This window comes from Hyla sarda, chromosome 1 (genome assembly GCF_029499605.1).
Source record: "Hyla sarda isolate aHylSar1 chromosome 1, aHylSar1.hap1, whole genome shotgun sequence".
NCBI lineage: Eukaryota > Metazoa > Chordata > Amphibia > Anura > Hylidae > Hyla > Hyla sarda.
This window is the reverse complement of record NC_079189.1, coordinates 268761100-268788765: the sequence shown is the minus strand read 5'-3', so window position 1 is coordinate 268788765 and position 27666 is coordinate 268761100. Positions and strand designations below refer to the sequence as shown.

Sequence of the window (27666 nt, the reverse complement as noted above, 5' to 3'; positions counted from 1 at the left end):
ATCCGTTTGCACCTGGTTTATAATATTCGTTATTGCTTCTGAGCATGCTCAGAAGAGGTGACATCAGCAGACTCCTGCAGTGCTGAGGGACTACTACTACTCCCATCATGGAACAGACTTGATTTCCAGATGGGAGTAGTAATTCCCTGGCTGCAGGAGTCTGCAGACAGCTGTGGAGGCTACATTTGTATTTGTACTATTACCCCCATCATGGCTCACCCTCCCCACTAGAAGTTGGATGGTCCCTGCAGCGACGTTGGACAGCTGCTAGGGAAGGACTGACAGCTGCAACTGGGGAGGCGAGTAGAGAGGGGGGATGGATGATGACAGGGGGGTATGAGGGGGATCTGGATAATGATATGGGGGCAAGGGGGATCTGTATGATGGGGGATGAGGGTGGTCTGGATGATGACAGGAGGGATGAGGGGGGTCTGGATGATCACAGTGGGAGTCGAGACACGGGGGGAGGAATGATGATTTTCCCACCCTAGGCTTATACTCGAGTCAATAGGTTTTTTTTTTTTGGGGTAAAATTAGGGGCCTCGGCCTATATTCGGAACGGCTAATACTCGAGTATATATAGTAAATATAATATATATCCCCCGCCGGCACAAGTATAATGTACCCCCTGCAGCGCATGTATAATATACTGTCGCAGGCTGCCATCTATACACATATGCCGGGCTGCGCTATGAATGAAAAGCATTCTAGCAGCATCATCGGCCGGCCGATGCTGCTGAGAGTAATTTTCATTCATAGCACAGCGCCGGCATATGTATATAGAAGCGCTGTGGGAGGCAGATAACACTATGTCTGCACCCCCAGCGCTTCTACATAAATTTGCCGGCGCTGCGCCAAGAAAGGTATTTCTATTAGAAGTGTATAGTGCCAGCAGCCGGCACTACGCGCAGCTAATAGAAATACCTTTCATTTATAGCGCAGCGCAGGCAAATGTATATAGATGGCAGCCTGCGACAGTACATTATACATGTGCTGCGGTGAGTTACTTCCGCAGGCGGGGGGCATATTTATTAATGTGCTGGCGGGGGATATATATTTATAAATGCAATGAGACCCAGGTTACCCTGAGCCTCTAGGTGGAGAATCCACCTCTCCTCTGTACGTAAAAAGATTTTCTTCCTGTCAGTGCCTGCTTGAAAGGGAACCCGTTGTATGCCGAAAAACTTCATGGCTGTTGGATTACTTTTATGGACTTCATTAAAATGTTGGATCACTCAAGGTGAGCCTTTTACGGACCTCAGTGAGTACATGTGTTCTCTGAACCGAACATGCATAGGCCGTGTGGTACTTCAAACATAATATCGGCCACATTCGCATGTCAATGCATAAATGACATGATCGGTTTGGCAGCAAATGAAGTCCCCGATTTTAACCCACTGGCCTCCTATATTGTAACCTGCTAGAAAGAGGCTATCCTAAGCAAATTCTAGACAAAGCGTATAATAAAGCTAATAGAACAGACAGAAAAATTATTACCAGTCGATCAATTGAAAACCGAAAGAGTAAAAGAGATGTTGATACTCTGAGCTATGTTGAAAGGCAAAGCAGAATCTCTGTCAAATGAAATCAGAAAGTCGATCCAGAGAAACTGGTATTTAATACAAAAGGTCTTAGGGCAATTCACCCAAAATAGACCACTAGTGGCATTTAAACGAGTTCCAAATATAGGAGATGTAATAACACGTAGTAGATTTTCCACAGAGAAACCAGATACGCTCAGTAACACAGCCCCAGTAGGCAACTTTAAATGTAAAGGCTGCAATTGGTGCAGTCACCTCCTGCCAGGCAAAGATTACAATATAGGAGGCCAGTGGGTGAAAATCAGGGACTTCATGTGCTGACGAACCGATCATGTCCTTTATGCATTGACATGCGAATGTGGCCGATATTATGTGGGAAGTACCACACGGCCTATGCATGTTCGGTTTAGAGAACACATGTACTCACTGAGGTCCGAAAAAGGCTCACCTAGAGTGATCCAACACTTTAATGAAGTCCATAAAAGTAATCCAACAGTCATGAAGTTTTTCAGCATACAATGGGTTCCCTTTCAAGCAGGCACTGACAGGAAGAAAATCTTGTTACGTACAGAGGCGAGGTGGATTCTCCACCTAGGAGGCTCAGGGTAATCTGGGTCTCAATGACAAAGTTGATTTAGGAGTATTCCTGTAGTGATCATTATTTTTATGCACTAACTCAAAAGATTTTACATTGCATTGTTTGTTTTTAACCATTTTAAAGTCACTAGCACTTTTCTGTAACCGGTTGAAGAGCTCCTACGGCGCTGCCGCCCGCTGCTTGTTCATGCACTTTATGCACCTTGCCACATGAATCACTTGAATAAAAGAAAATACAACTAGAAGAGTGGTGAGTGCTTGCCTGACGATCTATTTACATACCTATGTTTGGAAGAGATTTGTGCACTACAAGGCGTGAACCTCCCATCCCTCAGGGACTTCCAGCTAACAAATGTATGCTGCCAGATACGCTAGCCTAGGCTAATTAGTTGCAGTGCCAAACGAACTGTTCTTTAAACATATATTTATAAATGCGCTGGCGGGGGTCATATCTTTATTTATGCGCTGTGGAGGGTTAGATATATAGGCTATATCTCTTCCCCCCCCCCCTCCAATGCAGCGCTATATATCTTGCCCCCCACAGTGCTTTTAATATAGATATGGTCCCCGCTGCTACTCACAATTTTCATTTTTAAATCTCCCGCTGGGAGCCCTGATTGGCTCCTTGGTACCAGCCATTCAGGGCTCCCCGCGGGGATTTAAAAATTAAAGTTAAAACACACTATACATCGTAGGGTTGCGGAGCTTGCCGCCCGCTCCCCTGCTTAAGAACTTCTGATCGCATCAGGTCTCAGAAGTGAAACCTGGTGCGATCAATCCCTCAGCCCCTGTACTACAGCCCCCATCATGGAATAGTCTCTGTTCCATGATGGGGGTAGTAGTACAAACACTAATGTAGCCTCCCCAGCTGTCTGCAGACTCCCGAAGCCAGGGAATTACTACTCCCATCATGGAAACAAGTCTGTTCCATGATGGAGTAGTAGTAGTCCCGGCTGTGGGAGTCTGTAGGCAGAAGTGTTATGGCCATACATGAGGGATGTTATAACGGGGATGAATATTTATTCATCCGTTGGCACCCGTTAATTCATCCTTTATTATACATCCGTTTTCACACAGATAACGGATGTTTAATATCAGACGAATGCTCATAGTGTGAAAGAAGCCTAAGCCTCACTGACTGATGTATGCTTTAGGTGACAGTTGAAGTTGGAGGCTTTCTTGCACTCAGTTTGACCTTGCAGTAGATTGGTTCCATTCTGGTCTTGGGTCCTCAAGTTTCTGAATACACATTTTAGCTTCCCACAACTAATTAATCCCCTGGTTTGTCTCCTAGGAATTATAAACAAAAGTTTACATGGATATTATAGTAAGTCTTTTTTCTATTTCCTTCTTTACTTTGCCAGGTAACTAGGTATCCTATAATTGAAAACCACCGATACCCCAAACCCTAAAGTAAATTGATTCAAATGATCAATAAAATGTTGTCCCTTTCGATAAAGAGTTCTGTAGAAACGTTCACACAAATTTGAAAAGACCTGGATACAGGATGGCCTTAGTGAATATAGCTTAATAATTGATATTCTATCTTGTTCCTTTATTATTGAGACTTGGGGGGATTTGAGGGTCATCTAAGAGCTTGAGCGAATGAGTGGATAATGTGAAAAGTACGCAACTTGGGTACTGCATGTTAAATTAGATTCCTGAAAACAGTTTTCTGTTATGGTGAACAGCTATGACTGCCAGGATCTCACTTTTGGGTGACCTAAGGACCGTAGTCACAAAGTACTTTGCAGTACTCATTGTTATGTCACCTACAACTATAGTGTTTGTGTTGGATATACTTGAACACATGAGTTAAGTTGATTGCTTAGGGACAACGGGTTTTCTAATTTTTGAACTTTTTTTTTCCTCCTCCCCTTCTAAAATAATGCTTCACTTTTTTCACTTAAAGACCCATATGGGGGTTTGTTTCTTGCACCACATTACTTTTGCTAACGCAATCTAAAACAAAAATAAATAAATAAATAAATAACTGTGGAGCAAAATTGAGAAAAACATTTAGCAACTTTTGGGAGCTTCCGATTCTATGCAGTTCACTTTTCGTTAAAAAAGACATCTTATTTACTTTTACTAGTTTAAAAAAAAAAAATTGTCCTCTTCTGACCTCTAACGCCTTAATTTTTCCATATATACAGGGCTTTATAAAGACTTAAATTTTGCACCATGATCTTTAGTTTTTACCCGTACCATGTTTGTTGTGATGGGAGTTTTTGCTTGCTTTTTATTATATATTAATAATTTGGTCATTTACGCATGCGGCGATTCAACATGTTCATTTTTTGTTTACAATATTTTATTTAAAAAACCAAAAAAATTGGAAAAAAGGTGTGATTCAAATTCATCAAGGAAGTGGTTAATTCACATTTATTAACTTTTTTCCCTTTTGTTTTTATGAGAAAGTAGCTTAGTAGTATGATGCAGCCATACCTTTGGCTACTTTCTGCTTTGTGTCTTTTTAGCCTATAAAATGCCTTTGTCCTGAGTCGGATAGGTGTGGTCCAGGGATATGCAACGTCCCTCTCCTTTACAACAGCGATGGGACTACTGTGCGACTGACACTTCTATGGTGCGCAAGATGCCATAGCAAATACTCGCTCTTTATGACTCCTCACTAAGCGCACGTGCTTGATGCTAGAGGCAGAGCGTGCGGGAGGAAACTCAGACATCTTGCCGTGCAATGTAGAAGAAAGCAGTGCTAATCACACAGAGATTCCATCGCTGACAAAGAGAAGAGGCGTAGCGGCACCAGAGCAATGTCGACGCCCTGCATTGCCTATCCGACTGTTGACAAAAAAAAAAAAAGAAAGGTTTTTTTAGGATGACAAAGGAAGAGATAAAGCAGCCAAAGATAGGACCGCATTACACTTATAAAATACTTTCACATACTGAAAATTATTTTAGAAGGTAAATTCTGGTGACAGATGCAACGATACAAAATAAGTTCATTTTCAGATTTTTGCTCCCTGGTACTTCAGGACCAAGGGGCGTACCTGTAAGCCCGTGGAAATTTCGGTCCCTGACGCGCGACGGGTATCTATCAGCAGGCACCCCGTGAATTCACACCGGCGATTTGCGGTGACCCGGAAAATAAGGGGGATCAGGGTTGTCCAAGACACCCACGATCCCCCTCAAGGGATAGGAGTGAGGTGGCAGGGGTGCCACCCCTCCTATTTGTCATCTAGAAGGGATGACCAATAGCAGATCGGGGGCAGGAGGTTAACTTTCGGTTTCCCTGTCCTGCTCACCCACAATAGGTGGGACAGAACGGTGAAACCGAGGAGGACCGGAGTCCACTTACCCATCGGCGGCGATCAGCAGCAGAAGAGGACAGCGATGGGGTTCCCTGGATCCTACGGAAGTCGGTGAGTTGCCTAGCAACATCCGGAGGGCTACAGTTTGAGACCACTATACAGTGGTCTCTAAACTGTGGCCCGTTAGATATTGCAAAACTACAACTCCCAGCATGCCCAGACAGCTGTTTGAGCATGCTGTGATTTGCAGTTTTGCAACAGCTGGAGGGCTACAGTTTAGAGATCACTGTGCAGTGATCTCTAAACTGTGGCCCTCTAGATCTTGCAAAACTACAACTTCTAACATGCCCACACAGCAGTTTGCTGTCTGGGCATGTTGGGCTTTTTCGTTTTGCAACATCTGGAGGGCCACAGTTTGGAGATCACTGTGCAGTGGTCTCTAAACTGTAGCCCTCCAGATGTTGCAAAACCCAGCATGCCCAAACAGCTGTCTCGGCATGCTGGGAGTTGTAGTTGCGTACCTCCAGCTGTTGCATAACTACATCTCCCAGCATGTCCTTCGGCGAACAGTACATGCTGGGAGTTGTAGTTTTTCAACAGCTGAAGGCACACTGGTTGGAAAATACTGAGTTAGGTAACAGAACCTGAAGGTTTTCCAACCAGTGTGCCTCCAGCTGTCGCAAAAAGTACAACTCCCAGCATGCACGATCTGTCAGTGCATGCTGGGAGTTGTAGTTTTGAAACAGCTGGAGGTTTGCCCCCCCATGTGAATGTACAGGGTACATTCAAACCGGCAGGTTTACAGTAAGTTTCCTGCTTCAAGTATGAGCTGCGGCAAATTTTTAGCTGCAGCGCAAACTCCTAGTGGGAAACTCACTGTAAACCTCCGTCCATGTGAATGTACCCTAAAAACACTACACTACATTAACACATAATAAAGGGTAAAACACTACATATACATCCCTTACACTATTCCCCCAATAAAAAAGAAAAACGTATTGTATAGCAGCGTTTCCAAAACGGAGCCTCCAGCTGTTGCAAAACAACAACTCCCAGCATTTCTGGACAGCCACTGACTGTCCAGGCATGCTGGGAGTTTAGCAACAGCTGGAGGCACCCTGTTTGGGAATCAGTGAGGTAGAATACCACTATGTCCACTGAATCCCTAATTCAGTCCTCAAATGCGCATGACGCTCTCTCACTTCGGAGCCCTGTCGTATTTCAAGGAAACAGTTTAGGGCCACATATGGGGTATTTCCGTACTCAGGAGAAATTGCACTACAAATTTTGGGGGTCTTTCTCTCCTTTTAGCCTCATGAAAAGGAAAAGCCTGTTAGTGTAATTTTTTATTTTTACACTAACATGCTGGTGTTGCCCCATACTTAGTAAAAGGAAAAAAAGACGCCCAAAATTTGTAACACAATTTCTCCTGCGTACGAAAATACCCCATATGTGGGAGTAAAATGCTCTGCGGACGCACAAGGCTCAGGAGTGTGAGCGCACTATGTACATTTGAGGCCTAAATTGGTGATTTGCACAGGGTTGTGACAAACGCAAAAAAATTAATAACCACATGTAGCCCCATTTTGGAAACCACACCACTCACAGAACATAAGGGGTATAGTGAGCCTTAACACCCCACAGGTGTTTGACGAATTCTCGTTAACACCTTCAGGACCAAGCCCATTTTGGCCTTAAGGACCAGAGCGTTTTTTGCACATCTGACCACTGTCACTTTAAACATTAATAACTCTGGAATGCTTTTAGTTATCATTCTGATTCCGAGATTGTTTTTTCGTGACATATTCTACTTTAACATGGTGGTAAATTTTTGTGGTAACTTGCATCCTTTCCATGTGAAAAATCCTAAAATTTGATGAAAAATGTGAAAATTTTGCATTTTTTCTAACTTTGAAGCTCTCTTCTTGTAAGGAAAATGTATATTACAAATAAAAAAAAATTTTATTCACATATACAATATGTTTACTTTATGTCTGCATCATAAAAGTGACGAGTTTTTACTTTTGGAAGACACCAGAGGGATTCAAAGTTCAGCAGCAATTTTCCAATTTTTCACAAAATTTTCAAACTAACTATTTTTCAGGGACCAGTTCAGGTTTGAAGTGGATTTGAAGGGTCTTCATATTAGAAATACCCCACAAAAGACCCAATTATAAAAACTGCACCCCCCAAAGTATTCAAAATGACATTCAGTCATCATTTTAACCCTTTAGGTGTTTCACAGGAATAGAAGCAAAGTGAAGGAGAAAATTCACAATCTTCATTTTTTACACTCCCATGTTCTTGTAGACCCAATTTTTGAATTTTTACAAGGGGTAAAAGGAGAAAATGTATACTTCTATTTGTAGCCCAATTTCTCTTGAGTAAGCACATACCTCATATGTCTATGTAAATTATTCGGCGGGCGCAGTAGAGGGCTCAGAAGGGAAAGAGCGACAAGGGGATTTTGGAGAGTACGTTTTTCTGAAATGGTTTTTGGGGGGCATGTTGCATTTAGGAAGCCCCTATGGTGCCAGAACAGCAAAAAACCCTCACATGGCATACCATTTTGTAAACTAGACCCCTTGAGGAACATAACAAGGAATAAAGTGAGCCTTAATACCCCACAGGTGTTTCACGACTTTTGCATATGTAAAAAAAAAAAATTTTATTTTTTCACTAAAATGTGTTTCCCCCCAAATTTCACATTTTTCCAAGGGTTAATAGCAGGAAATACCCCCCAATATTTGTAACCCCTTCTCTTCTGAGTATGGAGGTACCCCATAAGTTGACCTGAAGTGCACTATGGGCGAACTACAATGCTCAGAAGAGAAGGAGTCATATTTGGCTTTTTGAGAGCAAATTTTGCTCGGGGGGCATGTCGCATTTAGGAAGCCCTTATGGTGCCAGAACAGCAAAAAAAAAAAACACATGGCATACCATTTTGGAAACTAGACCCCTTGAGGAATGTAACAAGGAATAAAGTGAGCCTTATTACCCCACAGGTGTTTCACAACTTTTGCATATGTAAAAAAAAATAAAAAAAAACATTTTGGAAACGAGACCCCTTGAGGAACGTAACAAGGGATACAGTGAGCATTTGCCCCCCACTGGTGTCTGACAGATCTTTGGAACAGTGGGCTGTACAAGTTTTCATTTTCACGGACCACTGTTCCAAAGATCCGTCAGACACCTGTGGGGGGTAAATTATCACTGCACCCCTCATTACATTCCGTGAGGGGTGTAGTTTCCGAAATGGGGTCACATGTGGGTTTTTTTTTGCGTTTGTCAAAACCGCTGTAACAATCAGCCACCCCTGTGCAAATCACCTCAAATGTACATGGTGCACTCTCCCTTCTGGGCCTTGTTGTGCGCCCCCAGAGGACTTTACGCCCACATATGGGGTATCTCCGTAGTCGGGAGAAATTGCGTTAAAAATTTTGGGGGGGCTTTTTCCCTTTTACCTCTTGTGAAAATGTAAAGTATAGGGCAACATCAGCATGTTAGTGTAAAAAATTAAATTTTTTTACACTAACATTCTGGTGTAGACCCCAACATTTCCTTTTCATGAAGGGTTAAAGAAGAAAAAGCCCCCCAAACCTTGTAACGCAATTTCTCCCGAGTACGGCGATACCCCATATGTCGCCCTAAACTGTTGCCTTGAAATACGACAAGGCTCCAAAGTGAGAGCGCTGTGCGCATTTGAGGCCTAAATTAGGGATTTGCATAGGGGTGGACATTGGGAATCACTGGCGTAGAATACCCCTAACAGGGTGCCTCCAGCTGTTGCAAAACTCCCAGCATGCGTGGACAGTCAGTGGCTGTCCGGCAATACTGGGAGTTGTTGTTTTTCAACAGCTGGAGGCTCTGCTTTGGAAACAGTGGCGTACCGGACGTTCTTATTGGGGGAGGGGGGCTGTGTAAGGGTATGTGTATATGTAGTGTTTTTAACTTTTTATTTTATTTTGTGTTAGTGTAGTGTAGTGTTTTTAGGGTACAGTCACATGGGCAGGGGATTACAGCGAGTTTCCCACTGTAAAAGCCTCGCCCATGTGAATGTACCCTGGGGGGGGGGGGGGGGGGGGTGCACCAGCTGTTGCAAAACCACAACTCCCAGCATGCATGGTCTGTTAGTGCATGCTGGGAGTTATAGTTTTGCAACAGCTGGAGGCACACAGGTTAGGGAACACAGTTAGAAACAGACAATGTTTCCCAACCAGTGTGTCTCCAGTTGTTGCAAAACTACAACTCTCAGCATGCCCAGACAGCTGAAGGGCATGCTGGGAGTTGTAGTTCGGCAACATCTGAAGGGCCAGATGTTGCTGAACTAAAACTCCCAGCATGCCTGGACAGTCAGTGCATACTGGGAGTTGTAGTTTTGCAACAGCTGGAAGAGCACAGATTGGAGACCATTATACAATGGTCTCCAAACTGGGCCCTCCAGATGTTGCAAAACTACAACTCCCAGCATGCCCAGACAGCCAAAGGCTGTCTAGGCATGCTGGGAGTTGTAGTTTTCAGACTCCTAGAAGCAGCAGTGAAGATCTTCACTGCTGCTTCTGAGGACCATATACTCACCTGCTGGTCCCGTCGCTCCTCGTCGCCGGTCCCGCGCTGCTCCTCGGTCCCGCCGCTGGATCTGGTAAGTCCGCCGGTCCCCTGATGTTCCCCCCCTATGCTGCAGGTCCCGAGCGAGCCCCCGCAGCCATCGTCCCCCGTTCTGCCCGACTTCCACAGGGACCAATCACAGTGATCGCTGACCAGGACCATCAATGGATGGTCCTGGGGGTGAAGCAGAAGTGGTCCCCTGCTGGAAACAGCGGGACTTCTGCCAGTTAACCCGTGCGATGCTGCGCATCGCCGGGTTAACTGAATGTCATTTATAAACGCCGGGATGCGCGAACGCACTGCACAACCCGGCGTTTATATATGACATTCTGCGGGAAGGGGTTAAAGTCTGATGGAAAAATGCTGTTACCCTAAATTTCTCATTTTCACAAGGGAAAATAGGAAAAACGCCTCAAAATTTGAAACCCCATTTCTTCTGAATAAGAACATACCCCATATGTGGATGTAAAGTGATCTGCGGGCAAACTACAATGCTCAGAAGAGAAGGAGTGCCATTGAGAGAAAAAATTTCCGGAATTGAAGGCCACGTGTGTTTACAAAGCCCCCATAGTGCCAGAACTACACCCCTCATGTTACATAGTTAGTATGGTTGAAAAAAGACATATGTCCATCAAGTCCAACCAGAGAGTTGAAGGGAAGGCTGTAAGGGGATAAGGGGAAGGGATGTAGTTTCATAATTCTGCATAAGCATTAATGTTATTTTGTTCAAGGAATGTATCTAACCCTGTTTTAAAGCTATTAATTGTTCCTGCTGTGCCCAGTTCCTGAGGTAGACTGTTCCATAAATTCACAGTTCTTATGGTAAAGAAGGCGTGTTGCCCCTTTAGACTAACCCTTTTCTTCTCCAGACGGAGGGAGTGCCCCCTCGTCCTTTGGGGGGGTTTAACCTGGAACAGTTATTCTCCATAATTTTTGTATGGGCCATTTATATACGTTTATCATATCCCCCCTTAAACATCTCTTCTCAAGACTAAACAATTGTAACTCCTTTAATCACTCCTCATAGCTAAGATGTTCCATGCCCCATATTAGTTTAGTTGCACGTCTCTGCACCCTTTCCAACTCCGCAGTGTCCCTTTTATGAACAGGTGACCAAAACTGAACAGCATATTCCAGGTGAGGCCGTACCAATGCTTTATAAAGGGGGAGTATTATGTCCCTGTCCCTTGAGTCCATGCCTCTTTTTATACATGTAATGTATTAAGGGATGCAGTGAGCATTTACGCCCCACAGGTGTCGGACATATTTTTGGAACAGTGGTCCGTGAAAATTAAAAATGTAATTTATCATTTGCTCAGCCCACTGTTCCAAAGATCTGTCAAACGCCAGTGGGGTGTAAATGCTCACTGCACCCCTTATTAAATTCTGTGAGGGGTGTAGTTTCCAAAATGAGGTCACATGTGGGGGGAGGTGGGTCCACTGTTCTGGCACTATGGGGGCTTTGTCAACGCACATCGTCCCTGACTTCCATTCCAAACAAATTCTCTTTCCAAAAGCTCAATGGCGCTCCTCCTCTTCTGAGCTTTGTAGTTCGCCCACAGAGCACTTTACATCCACACATGTGGTATTTCCATACTCAGAAGAAATGGGCTTACAAATTTTGGGGGCAATTTTCTCCTATTACCCTTTGTAAAAAAAAATATGTTAAATTATGGGAAAAAAACAGCATTTTAGTGAAATTTTTTTCTTCTTCATTTGCACATCCAAATTTAACAAAAAGTCGTCAAACACCAGTGAGGTGTTCAGGCTCCCTGTACCCCTTGTTACATTCCTTGAGGGGTGTAGTTTCCAAAATAGTATGCCATGTGTTTTTTTTTTGCTGTTTTGGCATCATCGGGCAGTCTCCCCAACCTTTTTATCGCTGCGCACCGGTAAACGTGATAGTTTTTCAGTGGCCCGCTTGTTAATTAAGTAGGTCTCCTTTGTTAAATAGTTAAATAAGTCACCTCATTAGCTAGATAGGACCCCTAAAAAGTAAGTTCCCATATTAAGTCGGTAGCCCCACACTTCAGGAAGGTATGTCCCTTTATCAGGTAGGCAGGTAGGGTTCCCCTAGTAAATAATGTCCCAGATAGATATGACCCCCATCAGGTAGGGCTCCCCAATATGAAGACAGGCCCCCAGATAGATATGACCCCCATCAGGTAAGGCTCCCCCATATGAAGACAGGCCCCCAGATAGATATGACCCCCATCAGTTAGGGCTCCCCAGTAGGTAGACATGCACCCAGATAAACATGATCCCCATCACTGATGGGGCATGTCTACCTACTGGGGAGCCCTACCTGATGATCAGGTAGAGTTTCCCAATAGGTTAATATAGGCCCTCAGACAGATATTACCCCCGGTATTTAAACAAGAATATAGTTTTGCCCCTGGTGATCTGGCAGGTCCTCATATTAGGCAAGTTTATCTCACACTGAATTCACTCAAGTCCTCTCACACCGTTACTGTACTTACATCTCCCTGCAGCAGTCTATAACAAGACTTCCTTGCGTGGATGCGCGCGATAGGTGACGTCATCACAGGTGCCGCACGGGACGTCAGCGTCCCGACGTCCTGAGCTGCGTATGCGATGACGTCACGAATCGCGCGCATCCCCGCAAGGAAGTCTCGTTATAGACTGCTGCAGGTAGATGTAAGTACAGTAACAGTGTGAGCGGACCTGTGTGAATTCTTCAGGCACTTAGGTTTGCCTTTCGGACAATCAGGAAACGGGAGGACCCGCTCCCTGATTGGCCAGGAGGAGGATCAGTGTAACAATAGCAAATTTTCATTTGCTATTGTCACACAATGGGCGTGCTCGGGAGGGCGCAATGCTCCACAGTAAAATTATTTAAAGTTCCTCGGGCGGCTCGGTACCGTTTGATTCACGGACCGGTACCGGCCCGGGGAACAATGCCATAGGGGCTTCCTAAATGAGACATGCACCCCTAAAAACCATTTCAGCAAAATTTGCTTTCCGTAAGCCAAATGTGACATCTTCTCTTCTGAGCATTGTATTCAGAAGATATGGGGTTACACATTTTGGGGGCATTTTTTCCCATTACCCTTTGTAAAAATGGTAAATTTGAGAAAAAAAACCCTTTGGTGAAAAAAATGTTTTTTTCTTCATTTACACATCCGAATAACGAAAAGTCGTCAAACACCTGTGGGGTGTTAAGGCTCACTGGACCCCTTGTTAAGTGCCTTGAGGGGTGTAGTTTCCAAATTGGTATGCCATGTAGGGGGTTTTCTGCTGTTCTGGCACCATAGGGGCTTCCTAAATGTGACATGCCCCCAAAAAAACATTTCAGAAAAACTCACTCTCCAAAATCCCATTGTCGCTCCTTCCCTTCTGAGTCCTCTAATGCACCTGCTGAACACTTGAAATACACATGAGGTATTTCCTTACTCGAGAGAAATTGGGTTACAAATTTTGAGAGGATTTTTCTCCTTTTACCGCTTGTAAAAATTCAAAAATTGGGTCTACAAGAACATGCGAGTGTAAAAAAAAAAAATGTTGATTTTGAATTTTCTCCTTCAATTTGCTACTATTCCTGTGAAACATCTAAAGGGTTAACACACTTACTGAATGTCATTTTGAATACTTTGAGGGGTGCAGTTTTTATAATGGGGTAATTTGTGGGGTATTTCTAATAAGAAAGCCCTTCAAATCCACTTCAAACCTGAACTGGTCCATGAAAAATTCTGATTTTGAACATTTTTTGAAAAATTGGAAAATTGATGCTGAACTTTGAAGCCCTGTGATGTCTTCTAAAAGTAAAAACATGTCAACTTTATGCTGCAAACATAAAGTAGACATTTTATTTGTGAATCAAAATATAATTTGGAATGTCTATTTTCCTTAAAAGCAGAGCGCTTCAAAGTTAGAAGAATGCAAAATGTTAAATTTTTTCATCAAATTTGGGAATTTTTCACCAAGAAATGATGCAAGTATCGACAAAATGTTACCACTAACAAAGTAGAATATGTCACACAAAAAACTATCGCTGAATCAAATTCTTAAGTACAAGCATCCCAGAGTTATTAAGGCTTAAAGTGACAGTGGTCAGATGTGCAAAAAAACACTCTGGTCCTACAGTGAAAATTGGCCTGGTCCTTAAGGGGGTAAAAGGAGTACTTTGGTGAAAGTTTTTGTTATTGCTATGACTCAAACATCTAAATATAAATATAATATTGGTCATCGTCAGTACCAGGTTGTAAGCCAAGATATTGGTAAAATTCCCTGTTTTCCTCTGCACAGGAAGCAGATAAGCTGAAACGAGCACGTCTGGTCTCTTCTTCTCAGTTGTGGCGGCCATTTTGGGACCGGGACATCACAGGATTGTATCACTAGAGCTGAAGATGAAAGCTGTGCAGAGTGTAATCGTCTGAGATTGGTTAAAGGGGTACTCCGGTGCTAAGACATCTTATCCCCTATCCAAAGGATAGGGGATAAGATGCTTGATCGTGAGGGTCCCGCGGCTGGGGACCCCGGTGATCTTGCACGCAGCACCCAGTTAGAATCGGTCCCCGGAGCACTTTCGGGTCTGATTACTGGCGATCAAGGAGGCGGGAGCATTGTGACATCACGGCCCTGCCCCCGTGTGATGTCACGCTCCACCCCCTGAATGCAAGCTTATGGGAGGGGGTGTGACAGCTGTCTTGGCACTGGAGTACCCCTTTAAGGACTCACCCCCCCTCATCGATATTCACTGCTCCCTAACCATGTGACGTGCTCAGCCTTCCTCCTTGGTGCTCGAAGCAGCATCTTAATGAGCATTAAGGCACAGTTCTCAAGTGAGTATCTAAATATAATGTGTGATTCTATCTGCAGCACAGTATGTATGATACTGACTTAGCAGTGTAAGTATATTATGCGTGATACTGCCTATAGAGCAGTGTATCCAAGTCCATTATGTAAGGTCTGAGAGCTGCTGTTTTAAGAGGTGCTGGTTCAAGAGGTATTTTAAAGAACAGGTGTTTTAGGGATCTTCCACTCCTGCTTTCAAAGGGTTACTTTCCTTACACTGTAGGTACTTTAGACTCACAAGGTCTAGAGAGAATTCAATTGTAATATTTACTGTACTGTTTTTGGCTGTTAATCTGTGAAATCCCTATAACTAAGATGTCCTCCATGTTGGAAAATGCTATCCAGTGTACAACTTGCTCAATGTATACTCCTTGAACAACAGCTGTATGAGATGTGAGCAAGTTGTTTATTAGGAAGCCCAGATCCTGGATCTAGAAGAGCAACTGGCAACACAGATCCATTGACAACATTGAGCAGTCTGCCGCCCACTGAGCAGGTGCTCTCAGTGGTAGAGGTGGGGAAGAGAGCAGGATGGAGTTACAGGAGGGTCAGAAAGCAAGCTGGGTCACAGATAGAAAACGGGGTAGAGGGAAGTGTCAGGGAGGCTAGTCCTAACAAGTTTGCCCAGTTGGCAGATGAGGGGGATGTTAGTTCACAGTCAGAGACACTGCAGCAAAACACTGCCTCTAACAGCCAGAGGTGTGTCTGCTCCGGGAAAGAGGAGTGCAGGGCAGGCCAGACAGGTACTGGTAGTGGGGGACTCTTATTAGGGAGACAGACCGGGTGATGTGTCAGTAAGACCAGGATTGCCGAACAGTGTGTTGTCTGCCTAGTACTTGAGTTCGGCATATCTAGGATCGGGGTGACAGGTTGCTGGGTGGGACTGGAGATGACCTAGCAGTCATGGTACACATTGGCACCAATGACAAAGTAAGAGGTAGGTGGACTTTCAGGGACTTGGGACTTGGCTCAAAGCAAGGACCTCCAAGGCTGTATTTTCTGAATTATTACCTGTACCACGGGCAACACCAAATAGGCAGCGAGAGATTAGGGAGGAAAATAAGTGGCTCTCAAGCTGGTGTAGGAAGGAGGAGATTAGGTTCATGGAGAACAGTGCCAACTCTGCTGTCAGATACAGGCACGTCATAGGTCGCATCCAGCCATGTCTCACTTATTCCCATTACACCAGTTTTCCTCCAACATCCCTCTACCCGTAGGGACAGGCTGCACCTCAAAGGGGAGGGTGCAGCTATGCTCGGGGAGAAGGGCTGAGGAGTGTTGAGACTGGGGGGGGGGGGGGAGGAAACTACAACAGAGGGGGAAGATAGGGATTGGTAATAAAACCGGGGGTGGAGCGGAGGGAGGGGTTACATCAGTCACAAGTGATCAGAGGAAAGAAAACAGGAAACAGAACAATAAGTACATCTACTAAAGCCAGAAGCCTCAATAATAAGATCTGTAGGAAAGGAAAAAACAGAGACCGGAAGGTGCGCATCGTGTGATACCGTAGGGATAGTTGGAGAGAGAGAGAGAGAGAGAGAGAAAGAGAGAAGTGGCGAGGCCTGTGTGACCCCTAGGTAATACCTGCTCACCTTGCAGTAAGTTAAAATTTGCCTATCAGCCCACATGTGGGGTTAGAGAGAAGCTGGAACCGCTGCTGTGCCTAAGGTTGCAGGAGAGGTAGGATCGTTTCCTGAGAGTAGACCAGTGGTAGTTCAGCAAAAAAAAAACCTTGGGATGGCGCTGCTGGTTCCACTTACACTATTGGAACCAGCAGTGCCATCTCAAGGTATTTTTGCTGAACTACCACTGTCAAAAATAAGATGGATGAACTGGAACAATTAATGTTGGAGGAAAACTGATATAGTGGGAATAAGTGAGACCTGGCTGGATGCGAGCTATGACAGGGAGGTTAATGTACAATGGAAAAGTCTTCAGAAAGGATCGTACAAGAAATGGGGAGGGGATTGCTTACACTTAAAATCCTTTCTGCGTGAGGGCATTGGTGATAAAAATCATCATGTGGGGTCTCTGGGTGGAAATAAGGGGAGGCGGTAGGAACAAGAAATTACTGATAGGGGTTTGTTGCAAGACACTAAGTATAACAGAAGAAGCAAAAAAACCTACTTATAGGGAAAATAGATGGAGCAGCAAAGAAGGGGAGATTCATTGTTATGGGGGACTAACTATCCTGACATGGACTGGAATCCTGACACCTCTAGGTCCAGCAAGGGAAACAATATTTTGGCAATTACAAAGGACAATTACCTATCCCAACTAGTGCAGGACCCAACAATAGAGGGAGGGAGGAGGGGGTCCCTTCTGAAACGTATACTAACCAATAGGCCAGACAAAGTATCCAAGGTCATCTTGGTAATAGTTACCACAACATAAGTTTTCGTTTATCCTATAAGAGGGGGTCTAATAGTGGGGCTGCTAAAACATTAGACTTCAGGAAGGCCAATTTTTAACAACTAAAAGAAGACCTCAGTGACATAGATAGGGACCATGCCCTCACACGCTAAATGGGACACCTGGAGCATCTTAAATAGATATTGCGAAAAACATACAGTCATGGCTGTAAATTTAGGCACCCCTGAAAATTTTTCTAAAAAATGAAGTATTTCTCACAAAAGGATTGCGGTAAAACATGTTTTGCTATACACATGTTTATTCCCTTTGTGTGTATTGGAAATAAACCCAAAAAGGAGGGAAAAAAGCAAATTTGACATAATGTCACACCAAACTCCAAAAAGGGGCTGGACAAAATTGGCACCCTTTCAAATTTGTGGAAAAATAAGATTGTTTCAAGCATGTGATGCTCCTTTAAACTCACCTGGGGCGAGTAACAGGTGTGGGCAATATAAAAATCACACCTGAAAGCAGATAAAATGGAGAGAAGTTCACTTAGTCTCTGCATTGTGTGTCTATGTGCCACACTAAGCATTGACAACAGAAAGGGGAGAAGCGAACTGTCTCAAGGTTACGAGTACATCTCCAGACATCTAGATTTGCCTTTGTCCACAGTGCGCAACATTATCAAGAAGTTTGCAACCCATGGCACAGTAGCTAATCTCCCTGGGCGGGAACGGAAGAGAAAAATTTATGAAAGGTGTCAATGCAGAATAGTCTGGATGGTGGATAAGCAGCCCTGAACAAGCTCCAAAGATATTCAAGCTATCCTGCAGGCTCAGGGAGCATCAGTGTCAGCGCAAACTATCCAACATTTAAATGAAATGAAACACTATAGCAGGAGACCCAGGAGGACCCCAATGCTGACACAGAGACATAAAAAAGCAAGACAAGTTGCTAAAATAAACTTTAATAAGCCAAAATCCTTCTGGGAAAATGCTTTGTGATGTCCAAACTTGCCAACAAATTTTGGGTCGCACTGTACAGCCCAATATCAGAAAGCTGGGTTTGCGTCTGAGATCTTGGGTCTTCCAGCAGGACAATGACCCCTAAACATGTGTCAAAAAGCACCCAGAAATGGATGGCAACAAAGCGCTGAAGAGCTCGGAAGTGGCCAGCAATGAGTCCAGATCTAAATCCCATTGAACACCTGTGGAGAGATCTTAAAATTGCTGTTGGGAAAAGGCACCTTTTCAATAAGAAAGATCTGGAGCACTTTGCAAAGGAAGAATGGTCAAACATTACGAGAGGTGTAAGAAGCTTATGGAGGGTTATATTGATAGGATTGATTTCAGTTATTTTTTCCAAAGGGTGTGCAACCAAATATTAAGTTAAAGGTGACAAAAATTTTGTCCAGTCCATTTTTGGAGGTTGGTGTGGCATTATGTACAATTTTCTTTTTCCCCTCCTTTTTTGGTTTAGTTCCAATACACACAAAGGGAATAAACGTGTATAGCAAAACATTGTTACTGCAATTCTTTTCTGTGAGAAATAAAGGCAATGTAACAGCATGTAACTAAGGCAGTGTTAAGCAACAAGGATGTCTCCAGCTGTTGTAAAAATACAACTCTTAGCATGCCTAGATAGCCAGGGCATTCTGGAAGTTGCAGTTTTGCAACAGCTGGAGGCACACTGTGTTCAAAACTCACTGTACACACGGGCCTGCCACTGGAAAGCCATGTGTGTATGGTGATCAGGGGCTACGAATGTATTTCCTGCTGCAGCAGCAGATTTTGCGCAGTGTGAACTACACTGTGTAAGTGGTACGTGGGACAAACCCTAAAGCTTACAGTCTATAAACAGGTAAGTGCCTACATTTTACATCAGTTGCTGGAGAGGGTGCAGAGGGGCGTAGATAGCTAGTTTTTGGACCTGATGGATTGTATATTGCAAATATATATAGATTTTATGTTTGATATTAGAGCATATTGGCTGGATAAACCCTTAACATTTTTATTGGGGGCAGGGGATTCTTTTTGCACACTTTTTGGCAAGGCAAGCTGCATCAATGGTACCAGCATGTCAACGATCAGTTAGTAGTTGAAAAAATAGCTTGCAAACACTAATTGTCTATCCTACGGATATCATTCTCTGAACCTCATATTGAAACTCAATCTAGTGGCATGAATTTAACCCCTTAAGGACCAGAGCGTTTTTTGCACATCTGGCCACTTTCACTTTAAGCATTAATAACTCTGGGATGCTTTTACCTTTCATTCTGATTCCGTGATTGTTTTTTCATGACATTCTACTTTATGTTAGTGGTAAAATTTTGTCGATTTCTAGGTGAAGTGTTCCAAAATTTGATGAAAAAATTGAAAATTTTGCATTTTTCCAACTTTGAAGCTCTCTCCTTGTACGGAAAATAAACATTCCAAATAAATTATATATTGATGCACAAATACAATATGTCTACTTTATGTTTGCATCATAAAGTTGCCATGTTTTTACTTTTGGAAGACATCAGAGTGCTTCAAAGTTCAGCAGCAATTTTCCAATTTTCACAAAATTTTCTAAATCAGAATTTTTCAAGGACCAGTTCAGGTTTGAAGTGGATTTGAAGGGTCTTCTTAGAAATACCCCACAAATGACCCAGTTATAAAAACTGCACCCCTCAAAGTATTCAAAATGACATTCAGTAAGTGTGTTAACCCTTTAGGTGTTTCACAGGAGTAGCAGCAAAGTGAAGGAGAAAATTCAAAATCTTCATTTTTTACACTCGCATGTTCTTGTAGACCCAGTTATTGAATTTTTACAAGGGGTAAAAGTAAGGAAATACCTCATATGTGCCCCTATGGTGCCAGAACAGTAGAAAAACCCCCACATGGCATACCATTTTGGAAACTAGACCCCTCAAGGCACGTAACAAGGGGTCCAGTGAGCCTTAAAACCCCACAGGTGTTTGACGACTTTTCGTTATTCGGATGTGTAAATGAAAAAAAAATAATGTTTTCATTAAAGTGCAGTTTTTCCCCAAATTTACCATTTTTATAAAGGGTAATGGGAGAAAATGCCCCCCAAAATTTGTAACCCCATTTCTTCTGAGTATGGAAATGCCCCATGTTAGGACTTAACCCCTTAAGGACCGGGGTTTTTTCCGTTTTTGCATTTTCGTTTTTTGCTCCTTGCCTTTAAAAAATCATAACTCTTTCAATTTTGCACCTAAAAATCCATATGATGGCTTATTTTTTGCACCACCAATTCTACTTTGTAATGACGTCAGTCATTGTGCCCAAAAATCTACGGTGAAACGGGAAAAAAAATCATTGTGAGACAAAATTGGAAAAAAAAACGCCATTTTGTAACTTTTGGGGGCTTCCGTTTCTACGTAGTACATTTTTCGGTAAAAATGACCCCTTATCTTTATTCTGTAGGTCCATACGATTAAAATGATACCCTACTTATACAGGTTTGAATTTGTCGCACTTCTGGAAAAAATCATAACTTCATGCAGAAAAATGTATACGTTTAAAATTGTCATCTTCTGACCCCTATAACTTTTTTATTTTTCCGTGTATGGGGCGGTATGAGGGCTCATTTTTTGCGCCGTGATCTGAAGTTTTTAACGGTACCATTTTTGCATTGATAGGACTTATTGATCGCTTTTTATTCATTTTTTCATGATATAAAAAGTGACCAAAAATGCACTATTTTGGACTTTGGAATTTTTTTGCGCGCACGCCATTGACCGTGCGGTTTAATTAACGATATATTTTTATAATTCGGACATTTCCGCACGCGGCGATACCATTTATGTTTATTTTTATTTTTATTTACACTGTGTTTTTTCTTTTATGGGAAAAGGGGGGTGATTCAAACTTTTAATAGGGAAGGGGTTAAATGATGTTTATTCACTTTTTTTTTGCACTTTTTTTTTGCAGTGTTATAGGTCCCATAGGGACCTATAACACTGCACACACTGATCTTCTATGTTGATCACTGGTTTCTCATAAGAAACCAGTGATCGAAGATTCTGCCGCATGACTGCTCATGCCTGGATCTCAGGCACTGAGCAGTCATTCGGCGATCGGACAGCGAGGAGGCAGGTAGGGGCCCTCCCGCTGTCCTGTCAGCTGTTCGGGATGCCGCGATTTCACCGCGGCTATCCCGAACAGCCCACTGAGCTAGCCGGCATGCTTTCGGTTTCACTTTAGACGCGGCGTTCAACTTTGAACGCCGCGTCTAAAGGGTTAATAGCGCGCGGCACAGCGATCAATGCCGCGCGCTATTAGCCACGGGTCCCGGCCGTTGTTAGAGGCCGGGCCCGACCCGCTATGACGCGGGGCCACGCCGTGGCCCCGCGTTATAGATCGGGAGTGGACACATGACGTTCCAGTACGTCATGTGTCCTTAAGGGGTTAAAATGCTCTGCGGGCGAACTACAATGCTCAGAAGAGAAGGAGTCACATTTGGCTTTTGGAAAGCAAATTTTGCTGAAATGTTTTTTTGGGGGCATGTGCATTTAAGAAGTCCCTATGGTGCCAGAACAGCAAAAATACCCACATGGCATACTATTTTGGAAACTACACCCCTCAAGGAACGTAACAAGGGGTACAGTGAGCCTTAACACCTCACAGGTATTTCACGACTTTTTGTTAATGTTGGAAGTGTAAATGGAAAAAGAAAAAAATATTCACTAAAATGCTGGTTTTTCCCCAAATTTTTAATTTTTTCAAGTGGTAATAGGAGAAAATGACTCCTCAAATTTGTAACCCCATTTCTTCTGAGTATGGAAATACCCCATGTGTGGACATCAAGTGCCCTGCGGTCGAACTACAATGCTCAGAATAGGAGGAGCACCATTGAGCTTCTGAAGAGTGAATTTGTTTGGAATGGTAGTTAGGGTCCATGTGCGTTTACAAAGCCCCCCCCCGTGGTGCCAGAACAGTGGACCCCCCCCACATGTGACCCCATTTTGGAAACTACACCCCTCACAGAATTTAATAAGGGGTGCAGTGAGTATTTACATCCCATTGGCATTTGACAGATCTTTGGAACAGTGGCCTGAGCAAATTAAAAATTTAATTTTTCATTTTCACGGACCACTGTTCCAAAAAACTGTCAGACACCTGTGGGGTGTAAATGCTCACTGTACCCCTTATTACATTACGTGAGGGGTGTAGTTTCCAAAATGGGGTCACATGTTGGGGGGTCCATTGTTCTGGCACTATGGGGGCTTTGTAAACACATGTGGCCTTCAATTCCGGACACATTTTCTCCTTAAAATCTCAATGGCGCTCCTTCTCCTCTGAGCATTGTAGGTCGCCCGTCGAGCACTTTACATCCACATCTGGGGTATTTTCTTACTCAGAAGAAATGGGTTACAAATTTTGGAGGTCTTTTTTGCCTTTTACCTCTTGTGAAAAAAAAAAGTGAAGGGCAACACCAGCAACATTTTTTTTTTTTTTTTTACACACTAACAGGCTGGTGTAGACCCCAACTTTTCCTTTTCATAAGGGGTAAAATTTGTAGTGTAATTTCTTCCGAGTACGGAGATAACCCATTTGTGGCCCTAAACTGTTTCCTTGAAATACGACACGGCTCCGAAGTGAGAGAGCACCATGCACATTTGAGGACTAAATTAGGGATTGCCAGTGATATGCCAGTGATTCCCAAACAGGGTGCCTCCAGCTGTTGCTAAACTCCCAGCATGCCTAAACTCCCAAGAAATGCTGGAAGTTGTTTTGCAGGCTCCGTTTTGGAAACACTGCCGTACAATACGTTTTTAATTTTTATTTGGGGGGGGGGGGGGGGGAACAGTGTAAGGGGGTGTATATGTAGTGTTTTACCCTTTATTTTGTGTTAGTGTACTGTTTTTAGGGTACGTTCGCACTGGCGGAGGTTTACAGTGAGTTCCCTGCTAGGAAAAATTTGGCGCAGCTCATACTTTAAGCAGAAAACTTACTGTAAGCCTGCCAGTGTGAATGTACCCTGTACGTTCATATGCGGGGGGGGGGGATGGGGGGGGCAAACCTCCAGCTGTTTCAAAACTACAACTCCCAGCATGTACTGACAGACCATGCAGGCTGGGAGTTGTACTTTTGCAACAGCTGGAGGCACACTGGTTGGAAAACCTTCAGTTAGGTTCTGTTATCTAACTCAATATTTTCCAATCAGTGTGCCTCCGGCTGTTGCAAAACTACAACTCCCAGCATGTTCTGATCACCGAAGGGCATGCTGGGAGATGTAGTTATGCAACAGCTGGAGGGATCGCAACTACAACTCCCAGCATGCTGGGATTTGCAGTTTTGCAACATCTGGAGAGCTATAGTATAGAGACCACTGCAAACTGTGGCCCTACAGATGCTGCAAAACTACAAATCCCAGCATGCACAGACAGCAAACAGATGTGTGGGCATGCTAAGAGTTGTAGTTTTGCAAGATCTGGAGGGCTATAGTTCAGAGACTACCATATAGTGGTCTCAAACTGTAGCCCTCCAGCTGTTGCAAAACTACAACTCCGAGCATGCCCAAACAGCTGTCTGGGAATGCTGGGAGTTGCAATTTTGCAAAATCTGGAGTGCTACAGTATAGAGACCACTATATAGTGGTCTCAGACTGCAACCCTCCAGATGTTGCTAGGCAACTTACCGGCTTCCGTCGGATTCAGGGAGCCTGCAGCAAGTCATCACCGCCCGCCGATCTCCGACACCGATCATCGCCCACAGCCTCCGCAGATCGGTAAGTGGACTCCGGCGCCGGTCCTCTGTCGTTTCCCTGTTCTGCCCAGCCTATTGTGGGTGGACAGGACGGGGAAAACGAAAGTTACCCCCCCCCCCCCGATCTGCTATTGGTGGTCGCGTCTAGACCACAAATAGCAGGGATAGGAGGGGTGGCACCCCTGCCACCTCACTCCTATCTCTTCAGGGGGATTGTGGGTGTCTTAGACACCTGCGATCCCCCTTATTTTCCGGGTCACCCTAGACCCGTAATGACCCGGAATCGCGCAAATCGCAAGTGTGAATTCACTTGCGATTTGCGCCAATCGCCGACATGGGGGGGGGGGGGGGTGACCCCCCCCCTCGGGCATTTGCGCGGGGGTGCCTGCTGATATCAGCTGTCACCCCGGTCCGGTCCCCGCCCGGCGCAGGGCGGTATGCGAAATTCTCACGGACGTATGAGTACGTGCCTGGTCCTTAAGACCCAGGGCGCAGGGACATACTCATACGTGCCTGGTCCTTAAGAGGTTAAAGGGGTTACATTTTTTTTTTTATTAACTGGTGGCAGAAAGTTAAACAGATTTGTAAAATACTTCTGTTGGGTCTATAATATTCTGATATTTTGATCGCTAAATCTACACTCCTATGCCTTTATTAAATCCTATATGCTATTGCTAAATATTGCAGAAGAACTTTGCTTTCCTTAATTCAAAACATTTCAGCTTGCTCTTTGCCCGTAATTAAGACTAGAACCTTTAGATGGAGTCTATTGGGTACAAGACGTCTAAACATTGGGCTTTGTGGAAGGATGGAAAAATCTCAAGCTAGAGGCCTTGCAACATAAATGCACCACGCTCAAATGACCAATCGGAATATCGAACGATGATTTGATGCATAGTTTTACCTCCCCTCTTTGTCAGATTGTAAAAACTAATGTGATTTCTGGATAATAAACAGAACTCCCTGGAGTCAGTACCGAAGAGGGAATTCATACCAACCTGGTCTGGTGTGAATTTGCTTACGTCGACACTCGGCAAAATAGCACAGCAGTAGTCACTCACAGTTTAACCCCTTAACGACGCAGGACGTATATTTACGTCCTGCGCCGGCTCCCGCGATATGAAGCGGGATCGCGCCGCGATCCCGCATCATATCGCGTGGGTCCCGGCGCTAATCAACGGCCGGGACCCGCGGCTAATACCACACATCGCCGATCGCGGCGATGTGCGGTATTAACCCTTTAGAAGCGGCGGTCAAAGCTGACCGCCGCTTCTAAAGTGAAACTGAAAGTATCCCGGCTGCTCAGTCGGGCTGTTCGGGGCCGCCGCGGTGAAATCGCGGCGTCCCGAACAGCTGATCGGACACCGGGAGGGCTCTTACCTGCCTCCTCGGTGTCCGATCGACGAATGACTGCTCCGTGCCTGAGATCCAGGCAGGAGCAGTCAAGCGCCGATAATGCTGATCACAGGCGTGTTAATACACGCCAGTGATCAGCATAGGAGATCAGTGTGTGCAGTGTTATAGGTCCCTATGGGACCTATAACACTGCAAAAAAAAAGTTAAAAAAAAGTGTTAATAAAGGTCATTTAACCCCTTCCCTAATAAAAGTTTGAATCACCCCCCTTTTCCCATAAATAAAATAAAACAGTGTAAAAAAAAATAAAAATAAACATATGTGGTATCGCCGCGTGCGTAAATGTCCGAACTATAAAAAAATATCATTAGATAAGCCGTACGGTCAATGGCGTACGCGCAAAAAAATTCCAAAGTCCAAAAAAACGTATTTTGGTAACTTTTTATAACATTAAAAAATGAATAAAAAGTGATCAAAAAGTCATATCAAAACAAAAATCATACCAATAAAAACTTCAGATCACGGCGCAAAAAATGAGTCGTCATACCGCCCTGTACGTGGAAAAATAAAAAAGTTATAGGGGTCAGAAGATGACATTTTTAAACGTAAAAATTTTCCTGCATGTAGTTATGATTTTTTCCAGAAGTGCGACAAAATCAAACCTATATAAGTAGGGTATCATTTTAACCGTATGGACCTACAGAATAATGATAAGGTGTAATTTTTACCGAAATATGCACTGCGTAGAAACGGAAGCCCCCAAAAGTTACAAAATGGCGTTTTTTTTCGATTTTGTCGCACAATGATTTTTTTTTCCGTTTCGCCGTGCATTTTTGGGTAAAATGACTAATGTCACTGCAAAGTAGAATTGGCGACGCAAAAAATAAGCCATAATATGGATTTTTAGGTGGAAAATTGAAAGGGTTATGATTTTTAAAAGGTAAGGAGGAAAAAACGAAAGTGCAAAAATGGAAAAACCCTGAGTCCTTAAGGGGTTAAGGCCTCACATTTAACCCATCCTTAACACTTCTATTAAAAAAATCTTTACCCTTCCTGTACTTTTTTAGCAGCTGTTTGAATTTCTTTTTTTTGCTCTCTGCTGACACCTGATGTCCTTAAAAAGGAACTGTCCAGAGCAAGAGAAAATCAACATAACAAACCTAAGCTGCTCTGGACAGTTCCTGACACGGACAGAGGTGTCAGTAGAGCACTGTTGACAATGCAAAAAGAACAGATTTTCATCGGTAGTATACAGCTGCTAAAAAGTACAGGAAGAGTAAAGATTTTTTTTATAGAAGTAATTTAAAGACCTAAAAAAAATGTTTTCCACCGAAGTACCCCTTTAACCTGTTAAGGACCAACGCCTTTTCTCCCTGGTACTTAAGGACCAAGGGCATACCTGTGCGCCCGTGGGAATTTCAGTCCCTGCCGCACGCCGGGCGGGGATCGGACAGGGATGACTGCTGATGTCGTTCAGCAGGCCCCCCCGCGCAAATGCCCAGGGGGTCATCAGAAACCACCACCCCCATGTCGGCGATTGGCGCAAATCGCAAGTGAATTCACACTTGCGATTTGCGCGATTCCGGGTCATTACAGGTCTATGGTGACCCGGAATATAAGGGGGGATCGCAGTTGTCTAAGACACCTACGATCCCCCTGAAGGGATAGGAGTGAGGTGGCAGGGGTGCCATCCCTCCTATCCCTGCTATTGGGCGTCTAGAAGTGACGTCCAATAGCAGATCGGGGGCGGGGGGGTTAACTTTCATTCTCCCCGTTCTGCCCACCCACAAGAGGCGGGGCAGGACTGGGAAACGAGAGGAGGATAGGCGCCAAAGTCCACTTACCCTGCGGGCGACAATCTGTGTCGGAGATCTGCAGGCGTCATGTCGTGCGGCTGTCTCCCTGGATCCGACGGAAGCCGGTAAATTGCCTAGCAACATCTGGAAGGCTACAGTGAGACCACTATACAGTGATCTCCAAACTGTGACCCTCCAGATGTTGCAAAACTACAACTCCCAGCATGCCCAGACACCTGTCAATTGTAGTTTTGCAACAGCTGGAGGGCTACAGTTTGGATATCACTGTGCCGTGAATGGTGGCCCTCTAGATCTTCCAAAACTACAACTCCCAGCATGCCCACATAGCAGTTTGCTGTCTTGATATGCTGGGATTTGTAGTTTTGCAACATCTGGAGGGCCACAGTTTGGAGATCACTGTGCAGTGGTTTCTAAACTGTAGCCCTCCAGATATTGTAAAACTGCAAATCCCAGCAGGCCCAAACAGCTGTCTAGGTATGCTGGGAGTTGTAGTTGCGTACCTCCAGCTGTTGCATAACTACATCTCCCAGCATGTCCTTCGGCGATCAGTTAGGTAACAGAACCTAACTGAAGGTTTCCCAACCAGTGTGC

The 27666-nt window shown here is 44.2% G+C and overlaps 1 protein-coding gene and 1 long non-coding RNA gene across 5 annotated transcripts in view; one reads left to right on the top strand and one right to left on the bottom strand.

Moving 5' to 3' along the window:
- The window catches only part of CHAF1A (chromatin assembly factor 1 subunit A), a 413519-nt gene that overhangs the window by 52437 nt on the left and 333416 nt on the right, over positions 1–27666 (bottom strand). The gene's annotated exons all lie outside the window — the stretch shown is intronic.
- LOC130368450 (uncharacterized) overlaps positions 1–27666 on the top strand; it is a 55760-nt gene that overhangs the window by 19399 nt on the left and 8695 nt on the right. For all 3 annotated transcript variants that reach the window (XR_008892474.1, XR_008892471.1, XR_008892473.1), the window contains exons 2-3: positions 2263–2388; positions 3433–3465. This is a non-coding gene — a long non-coding RNA (uncharacterized LOC130368450). The remainder of the gene's footprint in view (positions 1–2262; positions 2389–3432; positions 3466–27666) is intronic.